At 37.3% G+C, this 16804-nt stretch overlaps 1 long non-coding RNA gene across 1 annotated transcript; it reads right to left on the minus strand.

Annotated features, from left to right (window-relative positions):
- Window positions 1–14327: 14327 nt before the first annotated feature.
- On the minus strand, window positions 14328–16046 carry LOC128888138 (uncharacterized). Its single transcript, XR_008460192.1, has 3 exons — window positions 15923–16046; window positions 15478–15786; window positions 14328–15445 (listed from the first exon to the last, which is right to left on the minus strand). It is a non-coding gene; the product is annotated as an uncharacterized LOC128888138 (long non-coding RNA).
- Between the last annotated feature and the right edge of the window lie 758 nt (window positions 16047–16804).

Consider the following 16804-nt stretch of genomic DNA (forward strand, 5'->3'; position numbering starts at 1 on the left):
CACGTCGTATATTCCAACGATACGATTCAATCCTTACCTAACCTTCCGAGCGGTTACCCTTTACCGGGAGATACCGATTCTACGGTTACCCTTAATTGGGAGATACCAATCTTTCCTTTCTTATTCTTTACCTAACCTCCCCAACGGTTCCCTTTACCGGGAGATACCGATCCTACGGTTACCCTCTACCGGGAGATACCAATTCCCAGCAGCTATCTGGTTTCGCGTCAGAGTCGTCTGCGATTTCTACTCCATCCTCAATCTTTGGATCCATTGAAATAAACAGGACTAATCGTATCTTCTTCGATTCTTGAATTCAACCCACTCGCAGGGCTCACACGCGCGTTGCTATCGCCCTGGCTCGTAACAAGGGTCATAGCATGAGCGGCCGGTTGAAACGGGCGCAGCAAGAAGACCCGGAACTAAGAAAAGTGGTGGAATCGGTAGAGTCGGGGTAAATTAGGGGGTTCGTGTTTAGAGGGGGCACTCTGTTTAAAGAAATTGACAATGACATTCGTTTGGTCGTGCCGAAATCAATGCAGGCACAAGTTATTAGACGCGCGCATCAAATGGGTCACTTTTCGTCCGAAAAAACAGAGGCCTTATTGCAGAAGGACTACTGGTTCCGAAACATGCGGGAAAAAGTAGACAGGATATTGCGAAACTGCATTGACGGCATCCTTGCAGAGAGGAAACGAGGTAGGGCAGAAGGATTTCTACATACGATAGATAAGGGCGAGTTACCGCTAGATACATTTCACGTGGATCACCTAGGGCCGCTTCCATTTACAAAAAAGAAATACCGCTATATATTAGTAGTAATAGACGAGTTTGCGAAATTTGTCTGGCTTTATGCCACAAAAACGTGTAACTCAGCCGAGGTTATAGACCGGCTAAGAAAAAAATCGATCATTTTTGGAAATCCTCGTAGAATAATTCCGGATCGGGATACCGCGTTTACGTTGACCGCCTTCGAGGACTATTGTAAAGAGGAAAACATAGCCCACGTGCTAATTACAGCAGGTATACCTCGGGCTAACGGTCAGGTAGAGAGAGTCAACCGTACCCTAATACCGTTACTCACAAAATTGTCAGCGCCCAAACCCGAAGAGTGGCATAAATATTTAGACTCCTGCCAAATCTGTATTAATACCACCCCAAGCCGAAGCACAAAATTTTTCCCATTCAAAATATTATTCGGAGTGAATGCCAGATTGCGAGAAGATCCTCAAATAGTTGACATGTTAGAACATGAATGGATGGACATGTTTCATATTTTGAAGATTCAACAGGAGAATAGAAAGGGTTTCAATCGAAGAATAACCGAAAGCAGAAAATATAGCAGGGGGGGGGGGATCAAGGTTGGTGGCAATCAAGAGAACGCAACAAGGACCAGGCTTAAAATTCGCAGCAAAGTATTTTGGGCCCTATGAAATAACCAAAATACTACGAAATGACCGGTACGTAGTGACGAAGGTTGGCGAACACGAGGGACCACGACAGATATCGACGGCGGTGGATTACATTAAACCCTGGATGACTGAGAGCAATGACGAAGTGTGCAGTGACAGTGAAGTGGTGGACTAATAGAAACACACAAAAAAAGGCGTGAGATATCTGAGGCCAGATATCCTTGTCAGCAGGGCCGAGTGTAGAAGTGAGAATGTGGCGTGTGCAAGAGAGAGCGTTAGCTATAGGATAGGTATAAGGATATTGTAACGTAGCTTTAGTTTAGTTTAATTTATGACCTGGCCACTTGGGCCGATGTTGTCCAGGCCCGCCTCGGCGAGGCTGCCTAGGACAACGTTCCCCTACCTGGGAAAAACCATGGGTAGAGTTTAACTTTAAGGGTAGGTAGAAAAAGAAACGTTGGAGTCAGATTTAGTTGAGCAGTCGAAGGGTAAAGACGGCGCGAATAGACGTAGAGCGGATCGTTGAGCGGACTCTGTTCATTTTAGTTTTATTAATAATTAAGTTAGTATTTTATAAATAAAATAACATTTAATATCCTACATCTTTATATTTTTCGTAAGTAATAGGCCTGGCATTTTCGTACAAGGGCGCAAACTTTAGCGGTCTTCCAGGACGTGTGGGTAATAAATTTATAGTTTTAAATTCTGCGTCCTTCATTGATGTTTTATATAAAATAGTATATGGTGCACTTTTGAGAAACCTCAACCAACATATTTGCAACCAATGGACCTGTTCGCCATTAGTGTTTTTTTTAATCTGTTTTTTAATCGCATTTTGAAGATTTTTTGTTGAAACGAAATTCTCTCGTTTCATTTCATGTAAAATGAATTTGTCGTGTCTTCTACATTGTTTTATTACATCATAATAATCTTGTGGTGTGTACAGAAAATTCTTTTTTCGCAATGCCATTTCTATAATGCCAAAATCTGCATCGTTCGGAAGATATGAATGCCCCAAAAGTAAAAATTTGTGGTCAATTATATCAATGTTATTTGGGCGTTGGGTTGCCCAACGACTGGGTAACCTTCAACCACATCAATGCCATCTGTAAATTTCGATTTTGCCCAGTACACATGTCACTGTAGACAATAACATGGCTTTGGGTCGTTACGTTTTCTAAATGCCTCAAACAACAAGTAGCTACTTCTTGCGATCCCCTGGAAGCAATAGTACATACATATTACAAACATACATATTAACTTTATTATTGTGGAAATTGTGAAAACCCTCGTTTAAAACATACATATTTCACTTGTAATATGCGATTGAGACAGATAATTTCGGGTAAGGTAAGGCTTTTTTGAGGTCAAAAAAGAAGGCAAAGTATGTATCAGGATTTTCTGATGGCAGAATTTTATCTTCTTGTAATGCTTTTCTTGCTAATTCAGCATTTTGCAAGTGAACATCATGTCTTTCTACAAGAATCGTTTTCTCTTCGTCATCAGTTGTTGTCTTAATTTTCATGTTTAAGAAATCGCATTTCGCACAGGTATCTTTACGTGGCAAATGAAAGTGTAACTTGAAATCTCGTTTAAGATTTTCCGAGCGAGGCCCTTCCGGGGGTCAGGGTGCCTTCGTGACGGGCAGAAAAAGTCTGCCCCGTCACAGTCCATTCATTAACTGACCTCAGGTTGTTTTCCTTGCATTTTTCCAAGTATAAATCATACATTTTTTTTTATATTTAATTCAGGATTTAAAAACATCCGTTCTAGATTTTGTGATCGAGTTTAGTGACTTTCAAATGCCGGAAAGCTTTTTATGTGGTCTATCACTGTATTCGTCAGTAGCTCACTAGTTCTTCTGCAAGAGCCATCCATTTTTCCATGCATGTCTTTCGGAATGTTCTCATGCGATTTTAGGATACGATCAATTCGTCCAGTAGATATTTGGAAAGTGTTAATGAAAAACTTCTTACATATTAAAATGGCATGCCCTTTTAGTGCCTGAATTATTTCTAGGCCTTCTTCTATTGTCAGATTCTCGTTGAACACTAGTATATAAAAGTATATTTTGCTTATTAAAATCACCTATATTCCAAAACTTATCAAACATTTCTATACGTTGTGTTTCATTAATACGTTCCATACATTTCTTTGAGCAATTACAATTTTTGGATTCAAATTGTTTTGCTGCAATGAATTTTCCTCTTTTTGTATAATACTTTTATCCACTATTTCGCTTAATTTTGTTTATTTGTTGCAAATATTTTTCTTTATTTGGTTCTGCAGAATTTAAGTTCTCGAAAACTATATCCTCATCTGATGAAGATTCTACCTCTATTATTCTTCTTCTCTTTTTACGATTCGTTAATTTGTTGTTCATGGGCTTTATGTCTGCGTGAATTTAGTTATAATTAAGTAAAATAAATATTTTCAATTGTTATAAAATAATATTGATTTACCACTTGTTCTTACCTATATCACTATCTGATGTTAGTATTAAGTTATCAATTTTAAGAAAAAATAGAATAAGTAACCTAAATTAGCAACTCTTGATAAAACAAATTAAAAATAACAGACTACTGATTGGCAACCATCTGTTAAGCCACCTACCTCTGTCAATTGGACTTACACCACTTTCATAATCGATGAGTATGCAATTTCATTTACTGACCGATTTTAAGTTGTACAAAACATGGGAATTTTTTAAGAAATTAAACACGGACTAGTTATACATAAAAAATTTACATTAAATCAAGCATGAAATACGTCATATCTCATTTTTTTTTAAAATGGACTTATATCACTTTCAAAATAAATGGTCCATATATTTTGCATATACACTACCGGACAAGCAAACCGGAACGATTTTTCAAATGCTCATAACTATGAGAGTTTTAACCGATTTCGGTGAAACTTCGCGAGGAATAGTCTTCAAGTGTCTTCTGGGTGTGTGCAAAGTTGCATTGGCGAGGGTTGATGTGAAGGAGTTAATTCACCCCCCTAAAGGAGAGCGTGTACAAAAACGCCTCTTTGAAACAGGCCAGGGATGACGGAAGGGGTTGAAAAATTCAAGAAAACCTTTGGGGCGACTCTCCTTGATGCCCTCTACAAAATGCACCCCTTGAAATCCCTCTCGGACAAACCCACCCCCCACAACCTTCCACCCTCTCTAAAATCCAAAATTTTTGGACGACGGTTTCGATTTTGGACTCAATGCATTCTCTGGACTCCCCTGATCCAGAAAATGCTATCACTAATACCGTGCACCCCTTAAAGATCCTTTGGGGGGGGGGGGACAGCTCGCAAATTTTCAACCCCCTTCGTAAGGGAGCATTTCCATACATCGGAGGGCAATGAAATTCACCATGTTTGTTTTCGATATGCTAAGGACGAATGCCGAAAAGGTCCCGTTTCGAAAACTGCCCCCGAAGCTGGAAGGGAGGGAGGCAGAAGTAGGGGTGGTCCACCCACAAGTGTAAGGGTTGGAAAGTTGTTTCGTTGGGTGGATTACATGTCCAACAATCCAGGGCATCGGGGCGACACTCTCGTTTTTTTGGGAAAACCCACCCCCAAATTCAGGCCCATCTGCAAGGTGAACGAGTAACCCCACGTCAACGCCGTTCATGGTATCGGATGCGCGAATGCTTTATTAACAGGTCTCCAAAAATTCAGATTTTTTCAATCACGCTTTCGTTGTCAAATCGGAGCAGATTTGAAAGACTAGTAAGTGTGACCGGACGGAGTCGGCATGCAGAAGCGCCTGGCGGGTAGGCAATCCTTCATTCTCCCGCTGTCCCTGCTTAAGCGTTTCTCACACGGTCGTACCGCGCTCCTACTGCCCAAGCGGTAGATCGATTATCGACCGCGAAAGCCACGAAACCGAAGAAGGTTCACTTACTACCGTTCAAAAATAAATCTTGCAAGTACGTTTAGGAAACACTCGAACGGATACTTTGGTAAATTTTTAACATAAAACAAATAAACCTTCAAATTTAAGGAAAACTCTATGAGGAACTCTTTGATTTGTTAACGGAAATTCACGACGGGTAGAACAATTACATTAATGATAATAATAATAATAATTTTAAAATCAACCCGGCTGTGGCGGCATCGGCGACGAGCTGACGCCACGTTTCCGGCTTATATTTATAATAATTATGTTTAGTTTTAAATGTTACGTCTGGAAGAGTGAATGGAGGTGCGTGTTGCGTGACAAGCGTTGAGTGAATGTTTAGATTATTGGTTCGAACGTCGAGAGGATTTATATGATGAGGTCGAATGTTCCTTTGGGTGAATGCATTTATTTAAACAGAGTGCAAGCGTTGTAAGAATGAAGGAAGAATGTCTGGGATGCTTGGGGGAACGAATGATGAGTCTGTAAGCTAGTCTAGTAAGAGAAGCCACGGAGTACGGACGCGATCGTTCCATTAAAAAGTCTTAAAAAGGACATGAGTCTTACTTATTTTCCCGTCAGCTACTACACCGGCAATTACGCTCGGGAGATTTTCGAACATGGTGTTCAGTAAAGAAAGTCAATTTTCTAAAGAAGCGACAAAAACTTTACTCTTCTCTTTACTCTTCATAGTTTTATGCTGAAATACCCGTAACAGAAATTTAATATACATATCCACCAATAATATCACTTACTTATAAAATACGATACAAAGTTATTACTAACAATAAGTCAAAATAGATTTCTAATTACGTAGGTTGCTATAGAATCAAGTATAATATTACTATCGTCGATACTAATTTCTAACAACTTAGCATTACGAATATATGAGCTTGGATAGACTAATTATACTAACACCATAATATAACAGTACACACAAATCATTCTTCTTACAGTTCACTCATACTGGTCATTCTTAATACAGTTCATAATGGAGTTGTACTTCCTCGATGTTTTATATGGGTATAACTAGGGATTGCCTGAAACGGCAGGTAATAGTTCTCATCCTCTGCAGTGGCCGTATCCAGGTACGCAGTTACGTCGGTAGTCCTTATTCTTTCTCCCTTGATCCTATAGATTATGACGTCCCGCGATGCCTCACGATACTCCCTCCGGATGTCGGAGTCAAAGGTGCAGTTGACGTAATTTCTAATAGCTGGTAGTGATTCTCCGTTATTGGAACTTCTCGCCAAGCCGAAAATTCGCTGAATAATTCTTCTCCAGCTCAAACAGCGATAGAATTTTGCGCAGACTACGAATACAGCCAATCCTCCCATGACATAGAATACTACCATATATCACTTTGTATGTGTTATTGTGAATGGTTGCTTCGCCCTATCACCTAATATCCCCTCGATTTTCGACAGCTTTTTGCTTGCGTACTTAAGGTCAGACAGATCTTCGTTTGCTAGTCGAATCGGCTTCAACACTACTGGATTTGTTAGTTGAAATTCGGGTAGCGGAATGCAATAATCGTTGTCCGTTATGCTAATTGCAGGAACATGGTAGGAGATATTCTTCTCCAGGTGCCTCGTTGGTTCCAGTAGGTACTGATTTGTATATGCTTTGCACTGATTTCGGATTTGAAATATGCCATTTTTGTGCGCAATAGTATCCTCCAAATTATTAGTATCCCTTCCACATAGAATGGTAACGGTCGTTAGTTCTTGGAGAGTGTAGATCCAGCTGTTGTGTCCAATATTTTTACAAATCTCACCGTCGGCCCTCATTGTTCTTATGAACTCTTATGAATCCTTAAGAACTCGCTTAGTTGAAGGAGACAATAGTTGAATATCGCAGGCTGCTTCCTCCAGTATCTTGCTGTCATTCACGTTTGTGCATAGGTACCTTCCTTCTAGATATTCCTCGCAATCTGACAATACTTGCAAGGACGAATAGATGGTTTTGGATTGGGATAACAGAAAGTAACGAGATATAGGTTCAATGTAAGAGAACGTGGAAGTGTTTTTATGTTGAAGTGGAAATAGAATGAAATCGAAAAGATCGAATGCTGTTTGTTTAATTAATGGTAATTTCAGTGCATATATTATCATTTCATTAGCTGACATTATTTGTAATTTCATTAATTTATAAAAGATACGTATGTTTTCAGAATTCGGCTCCAATACTAGTTCGAATTCTCCTCTATACTGTTGCAATTCTTTACATAGATCATTAGGTGTAATTTTAAGAGGTGAGACAATATTGTGAATACCCAGACTAATGATTTTTATATTTTCATTATATTCATTTAATACCTCGGATGTAAGTGAAGACAGAAAGAGGTTTTGTTGGTTAATTAATGATTCAAGTTTTAGTTGATGTAGGTGCACATTGGTACGCCAACAAACATGTTGATTAATTTATTATTTTCATTCAAAAGATTTTCGTTGATTCTAAGCAAGCGAAAAGAATTATTGAAATTCCGTACTGCACTAGAAATGATCCGAACCTGGGATTTTAATATATTTTGCGTTTGTTTGTTGTCGTTTAACAACATATGTATTTATGCTATTCATATAGTATTGAGCATCATCGGCATTGGGCGTTCCAAATATCCAATTAAATACATATGAAGCTCCATTAATCACTCCTCGCTTCTTCCTATTAATTAATTTCTGTCCTAATAAATTCAATAAAATTTCGTGTTTTTCGTCAATGTCCTGTAGTTCTAATTCTAATACTTGTAAAGTTTGATCGCATTTAAAATAAGTCGTATTACTTTTTGGCGAGGCCTTTAAGGCTGTTATACAGAGATTTTGTGTTTGTTGAAAATTTGATTTTAATACGGTCCTGGCTTCCTTCAAATATTTAATACTTCTATATGCTAGCAACGACAATTCGGTATTAGCGATCCGCGATACGCTTAACTTGTTATAAAATAATCCACTGGAGTGCCTTATCGGAGTGTTAGTAAAGTAATAATTAATTACGGGAATTGAAAGTAGAAGGAATTGCAGTATTGTCAGATAATTCATCTGCAACATAATGTTTTAGAAGATTAGTGTGATATTTCCGATTTTTGTTACCTATTTGGATTTCTACAGTACTATCAGAAAATACACGGGTTATCTTAAAAGGACCTTTGAAATTGGGACTTAACTTTTTATTTAACCCGAGTTTTGTTTGTTTTTGAAAAATACATACCAAATCGTTTACTTTAAGTTTTACAGGATTGTTTTTTTTAGCATAATATTCTTTGCTCTTTGTTTTGGAATGTAATAAATTATCTCGAGCTATTTTAAACGAAGTGTTCATTCGGTATTGTAAGGATTGCAGGTAGTCGTCGTAGGTATAACGAAATTGAGGTTCGTGTAATTTGTTGATTTTTGTATTGAGACATTATAGTTGAACATTGCGAACGGGACGTATTCATCCCAGTTTACCTGATTAGGTTTAATATAACGCTTCAAGTAATCTTTAAGAGTTAGGTTAACTATATTATAAGTTAAAGTATCTTTCAAGCGCGCCATTAGTTTGCGGATGATACGGCGTTGTAGTTACGTGTTTAGTTTTAAACATTTTGCTTAGATCTTTAAGTAGGTTGGACATAAAATCAGGTCCCTGATCGATTAAAAATATTTTCGGTATTCCGAACTTCATAAAGATTTCTGTTAAGACCTCAGCAATAGTTGAAGACTCGTGATTAGAAATTGATTTTCCTAGGCAAAATCTTGTCAGATCGTCCTGAATGGTGAGAATAAATCTATTGCCTGACTCCGTAAGGGGTAATGGGCCTACTATATCGACAGCTTTTTCTCAAATGGGACTTCGGATGTGGTCGTAATTTCCATTGGTTGTTTTGTCAGTTTAAAGTTCGTTTTACTTATTTGACACGAATGACAGGACTCGATGTACTTCCTTATATCACCTTTTATGTTTGGCCAATAATAATTTTCCTTAATTCGGGAATATGTTTTATAAGAACCATAATGTCCCGCTAACTTGCTATCATGGTTTTCTTCCAAAATCTTCTTAATTTCGTCGTGATTTTTGGGGGTAATTTTTGCGGTACTATGTATTCTAACTTTATTTTGAATAAATATGAATTTAATCATTTCGTGAAATTGTGGACTCTTTATGTTAGTGTGTTTTTCTACTGTTATCTTTGATGAGCTGTTTCAATTTTAATAACGTTTCAAAAATTTTTATATTATAGTCCATCAAAATGCAGATTAAGCGGAAAAACTAAATAAAGAGTTTGCTTCTAATTTTTTAGTTCTGTTATTCCATTAATACTTGGGTTGACTAGATTAAGACTAGTTATATCAAAATTTGAGCGTAACATAATCAGAATAGGGATTAGCTTCATCTAAGTCTTGTGACCATATTAACACGATGGGATCCGTTATTTTGACTAAGGGGCCATTTTCTTTTTCGTAAATTATTACGTTTTGATTCGTGTAATGAAATTTAATGAAGTCCTGATAAGTTAACGTGGTAGCTAAATTTACGAATTCTTGACCTTGATTATTTTTTGAAACGAGTCTAAAGAGACCATCTGCATTGGAATTTACACGACCTGGCTTGTATTTAATATCATATTCATATTCGCTTAGTCTTAATCGCCATCGAACTAACTTAGAAGTTGGATTTTTACAACTGAATAACCATTGTAAGAGTCGATGGTCGGTGAAAATTGTAAACTTTCGACCATACAAATAAGGACAAAACTTATATCTTTCCTTAATAATTGTGTTAGAGTTTTAGCGATAAGAATAATTTGGAACAAATTTTCTATAATACCCGGTCATTCGTAAAAACATTTTTATATGCTTTTGATTTTGAAGTCGCGGCATGTTTGCGATTGCGTCTACCTTTCTTGGATTCGGTTGAATGCCTTTGTCCGTAATTACATGACCTAAAAATTCGCACGAGTGTTGCAGAAAGTTACATTTGTCCGGTTGCAATTTAAGATAGTTCTCACGAAGTTTGGAAAATACGTTTTTAAGTTTTCGGTTATGATCTGGTAACTCTGCGGCATACACAACAATATCGCCAAGATAAACAAAACCTATTAATTTTTTTTCCTATTAATCCCGTTAAAGTTACATTCATTAATCGTTAAAATCGTGCAGGCCCGTTTTTAAGCCCAAATGGTATTCTAGTAAATTCGAACTGACCCTGAGGTGTTGTAAAAGCAGTTTTAGGACTGTCGAGAGGATCCATTGGGATCTGGTGAAAACCGCTAGCTAGGTCTAAAATTGTAAAATACTAGGCATGGCCCAACTGGTCGAGGATGTCTTCAATATTTGCAAGCGGGTAAGGGTCTCCCACTGTCTTTTCATTTACTTTCTCTAGTCAATAACGATACGCCACTTCCGTTTACCTGCGGCGTCCGCTTTCTTGGGGACAACCCATAAAGGGCTAGACTAGGGGCTAACAGACGGTTTAATTATACCCTGTTGTAGCATTGTTTCGATTTGCTTGGTGACCTCATTTTTATGAATATCTGGATATGTATAAGATTTTACGCGAATTGGTTGTTCGTCGCTAGTTACAATATTGTGAGACATTGTGGTTGTACAAGTCAATAAATCCGTAGGTAAATGAAAAATGTCATTAAATTCTCTGCATAAATTTTCAATGGAATTGCGCTCCTCAGAATTTAAATGATCAAGGTTGAGTTTTTCATTCAATACTTTTAATCTTTGTTCCAATTGATTATTTCCTTGACCTGGGGCTAATTTAAAAATTCGAGCGTGTTTAGACATTCGCTCAAGCGAGAGTTGAGGGATTGGAATTTGTTTTAGTTCGGATGAGGTACTTATGACCGTGATAATGCACGTATTCTGACCTTCGACCTTTACAATTGCATTAGGAATTAATACCGATCCATCGTCTAATTCTTGTGATGCAATAATTCCTTCTGTTAATTTTAAAGGATTTGAGACATTTAGCTTGACAACTGTTTTTAATCTAGGCCTTAATAAGATAAACGAAGTAGAAGGTTGTGTAACGTTCAGGTAAATCGGTACAGGAAATGGAATTGGGGAAATTGAAATAGTTAGATTTGAATAGTCGATTTTGCAATTACGAGACTTAAGAAAATTAGTACCGATTAAACCATCGAACGGTATATTAGTATTTGTTGAAAGCAGTTGGAATTTTATGTCAATTTCCTTATTCTGAATTCTGAGTTTTATTTCCGTTTCTCCTAGAGTGCTGATAGGTGAATTAAGTGAAATACCGTTTAATGAAAAAGTTGTTGAGTTTTTGATTTTGAACCCTTCAAGGCTAGATGCTTTTATGAGAGAGACCGAAGCGCCAGAATCAAATAAAAATTTTAGAATTTTATCTTCAGACTTTGAAGAATTGGACTCGAATAGAACATAACCTAAATCTCCCTCGTAGGACGAATAGTTACTCTTCAACAGAGGAAATTGTTGGATTCCTGAGTGATTTGATCCACTGTTGGAGCATGTGTCAGTTCGGATTGGAATGTGCATGGGGGCGGATTGTTCTCGTGATGAACCTTGTGAAAATCCTGATTTTGAAAATAGACATTCCTATTATTTACAACAGGAGTGTTATTAACAGTTGACGATGAGCCCTGACGTCGAAGATTATTATTGTATTGCCTTTTCCGACATTCATTTATGAGGTGACCGAAATTTTTGCAATAATTACATTGTTTAATGGCAGTATTTGGAACTTGATTGTTTCGAGGTGTTTGTTGATATCTTACGGGTTGATTAGAATAATTAACTGGTCCTGATGTATTCCGAAATTGTTCATTAGATTTATAGTAACCTTGTGAATTTGCTGGTCTAATAGGATTGCTATAATTGATTGCACGTGGAGCTTGAAATGAATTATTACAACTTTTATTTTGGTAACAATCTCTAGTAGTGTGATCGCTCTTTAAACAAATTCTACAGCTGCGAGTTTGTGAATTATCGTATTGTAATCTGAGAGCTTTTTCTTCTGCAACCGCGACTGTAAGAGCATCATTGATCTTGTCGAATTGCCAATATCTTAGCATTTGTGATATAGAAGGGTGGCTATGGTATATGAATCTATTCAAAGTTAGTTCTTCTATCATTGTTAAACGCCCTCTTAAAGTGTTATCGTTTGAACTGTTTACATGTACCGTTACTAAAATTTTTGAAGACAGATCTTCTAGCCTTTCATAAAATTGGGAGATGTTCTCGTTACGCTCCTGCCGGATGCTGCTCAATTCCTCAAACATCTGGTCAATTGATTTCTTATCTTGATATAAACGCATTAATAACCCCAATATTTCGTCCCAAGTGGTTAAATTACAATGAACGTCAACGTGTTCTCTGGCTTTACCAATGATGCGGTTTTTTACGAATAATAGCAATGCTGCGTATTGCTCTGGTTTGGCTAATTCAAACACGGCATCAATCTGTTTAATGAAACTCCGAAGTTTTAATCTATCACCGTCAAAATTATCCGGAATTAGACGAACCAAAAACTCTAAACTAAGTTTCTCCGTTTCTTGCACTGAAGATGTCGGAGGTGACATTTTGAAATTGAATTCTTAAGAACAACTTGTCAAACAACAGGATTAGATCTCTTGATTCAAATGATTAGGGTGGAGATTGAATATTGGCCTTGCAAATATTTGATATTGAAAGAATACTAAAATTCCGGTACTTACCGTGCTGCTTCTTCTTGTTTGAGAACTTCCTCGGATAATCCAATCAGCTTCGCAATTAAAATTGCCACTCACGCACAGGGTTGAATCTGCGTATTCAAAAATGCCACTGCTAACGCAAGTGCCGATCTATATCCCACTGCTGACACCAAATTTTTGTTGGAGAACCAGATTGAAGTGAAAAGGAATAATCTTAACAAATTATTTATTTAATACTTTTATTTCTTACTCTAGGTTACTAACAATTAAAATATGCTTAGAGTAGCTCGGTTGACTGCCCGGAAAGATCTGAAGAATCGATCGTGGGCGACCGTGAGCAAGGTCGATTGGCGTGGGAAAAAGGTTTTTGGGGGTGGGAAATTTATAAGTTCTTGACGAACAGAGACCTGGTGGAAAAGTGAAAGTTGAGGTTTTAGGAATTGGAGAAGGCAAAGGAAAATACTGTATTAGCTAGGCGATGTATGATAGGAGAAAAATATAAGTAGGATTTCCAACATTATTGTATTAGAATAAAGTTCAGAAGTACGCAGACCGCGTGGCAGAAAGTCTTGCTGCAAGAAATTCGAATGTTAAAGATAAAGCGAGAAATGAAAAAAGAAATCCACTATCTGTAACGCAGAATTTATCGTATTGCAATATCAGTTTTAGTCCCAAGAAATTTAAATAATGAGAAAATGGACAGAGATTCACTATTTGTAACACATAATTTATTGTATTACAATAATATAGAAAAAGAGAGGTCAGACTTAGTCCTTTAATTTCTCAAAAGTACCCACGATACATGACAGAAAGTCTTGTTGCATTTAAATGTTATTGATAAAGTGATTACAATAATATAGCAAATAGGCGATCAGTTTGAATCCTTTAAGGTTTCAAAAGTACACGGAACCCATTGCAGGTTGTCTCATTGCAAGAAATTTATTAAAGAAGGTATGAGAAATGAATACAGAGATCAACTATTGCTAATGCACAATTTATTGTATTAGAATACAGTTCATACGTTCACAGAACGCATGATAAAGAGTCTTGTAACAAATATAAATAATGAGAAAATAAGAAAATGGACAGATGAAAAGATTTTTCTGATGTGTAACAGCGTGGTCTGTAGAATTTATAGTACACGAATAATTAAAGAAAAATTTTTTTCCAATTATACGCTTGTCTTGTTAATAATTAAAATTAATCAATATTATATCGTGTTTGGTACCATTTTCATCAGTATAACATCAGAAATTCAGTAGTGCAATTTATTTCTTTAAATTTTATACAACACAACAAAAAGTGAACATATCATGACAAACATTTTACACTTTAATGCTCGGACCCTTTGAGGTCCGTCGTGGGTTAAATTTGGCACACGTGCGCTTTGGATGGTTCAACCCTTGGTTTATGGCTTTCAGTAATCACCCGATTTCACTTCATATGCATCGTATTATTACGGGAGTAACGCCGATGGATTCCTTACGTTTTCCTGATGAAACCACGCTATTAAACACTATGTAAATCAGACTATTTTTAACGAAGATAGACAAAAAGCGTGCAAATCATTTTTTTCGTATAATTTCCTTCTAAATAATCCGAATTGTATCGTGTCTGGTACCATTTTCATCGGGATAACATAAGAAATCGATTGGTAATACATTCGTTAAGATCCGATAAGAAATACGGAAAATGATGGTCGACCTTCTTTGGGTCTAGTTTGCTACGTCGTTTTTATAATACCATTGTTGCCGGCGGCGGACTAACATGTGTACTCGGAAAAGCCTGAAACCATTCGAGTTGTCCGGTTCTTTCGGGCTGCTTGGTTTTTTCGGACCGCTCGGTTCTATTCGGGTAGCTTGAAAAATTCAAGTTACTTAGTTTCTTTCAGGTAGCCTGAATCTTTCAAGCTACTCGGTTTTTTCAAGTACTCGACTCGGCTCGTGACTTCGAGCGAGTCCAACTCGGCTTGATTTTTTCGGGTACTTGAACAGCCCTACTACTGTTTAGACATTTGCCTAGATGTCCGTGGCCTGGAAGTCAAATGCTTGGCGTGGCCAGGCAAGGTCAAGGTTTTGATGAATAAGAATTATTTTAAAATGTAAAATAATGAAAATGTACTCATATTGTCAGCGTTTTAAACTGACAAATTATCTGAAAGCCTGTGAGGGGAGAGGTATCTGCGTCAATGAGTATCCTTAGAAATATTTTGAAACACAATAAAATGAAAATGTACTCATATTGTCAAAGTTTTAAATTGACAAATTATGTGAAAGTCTGCGAGAGAGAAAGTATGGGTATTGATGATCTGAGAATGCTTTGCCTGACCACGCCAAGCATTTGACTTCCAGGCCACGATCTAGGCAAATGTCTAAACAGTCTCAATTTATGGTTGATACACTATTTAGCTTCTTCATTTCACCGCCAAAGTGCAGAGCAGTAAGCTTACATGAGTTGCCATTAGGGTCTGAACGTCTGCACTGTTGAACACAGCATTTTAGCTGCACATAGTTGGAAAGCACCGAATTTGATATCATGTTACACAGTGTCACCTTGCACTTTACTGAAAAGGACCTTCATGTACTGGCTGCTCAGTTCGATTTCACATTTTTTTCTACTTTCTTGAATTTTTTTAGGGGATTATTTAGACAGTACCACCGTGCATATCACGAAATTTGATTTCCCTTGTATTTTTCAGAACTCAATGCGGGAACGCACGTGTAAACATTTCGATCGATGGCACGGAAATGCTTGCCAGATACGATATCAATCCACATGTAAGCAAGCATTATCAAAGCTGTTCCACGTATTTTATTCTGGGAAATATATGAAAATAAATAACGTTGTCATCGCTCCATAGCACGATTGGGATTCGGACTTAGTAATCATACAAATTATTCAAGCAGAAATAATGAAAATATTAAAACGAAATTGAAACGTTTGTTTACGCACCGTCTGACTGTGAGAATATGCGTTTCCATTGACGATGCATTTTTTTGTAAAGGGTTCCTCCGTTGTAAATTTATCGAAACCATCTTCCTGAACAGCAATGTCCACCTCACCGAGAAGAACTTGTCCGGTTGCTTTTGCTGGAACTGAAAGAACACCCAAGATTATGCGATATATAACTGTATGTTTAATTATTAGTAGACTTTTGGAAGTTGAAATTTGTATTTATTTATACATTTACTATACGTGAGTGGTCCTTATATTTTTACCTCTAAATTTTGTTGAGTTTGTTGAATTCCAGTGTTAATTCTGTGGGATATCGACACATACGTATGTATACGTTTGGTTTTATGTCAAAATGACCGTTATTTACAATTACAATATGTTTGAATGGATCCCGATAAAACTAAATAATTTTCTCGTTTTGTCGAATACCATAAAAAAGAGGAAGATGGTGGATCAGGGCGAGATTTGTGGTTTAAAAGAGTTTGGAACGAGCACTTGTGTTCGCACCGTGTTTGAATCTAGAGGGGCTGTAGCGTCTCGACGGCAAGTACATGAAAAATTATACGCCACCGCGTATAGCTGGCGCTGGAGCTACCGCGTATCTTGTACTCGTAAACCGACTATTCCAACCTGTTAAGTTTTAACTAGGTTTATAGAAAGGAAAATAAAAACTCCTGACGCTCATGATATAAAATAATGTAATAAAATATATATACAGGGTGTCCCAAAAGTCGGGGAGGAGCCGGAAATGGGGGGTAGCTGAGACGATTCTGAACAACAATTTCCTTTGCAAAAATGTCGGATGGGGCTTCGTTAAGGAGATATTAAGCGAAAACCCCGACCAATCAGAGCGCGCGTAGACTGTTCGAGCGGCCGCTG

This window comes from Hylaeus anthracinus, unplaced genomic scaffold (assembly GCF_026225885.1).
Source record: "Hylaeus anthracinus isolate JK02 unplaced genomic scaffold, UHH_iyHylAnth1.0_haploid 11989, whole genome shotgun sequence".
NCBI lineage: Eukaryota > Metazoa > Arthropoda > Insecta > Hymenoptera > Colletidae > Hylaeus > Hylaeus anthracinus.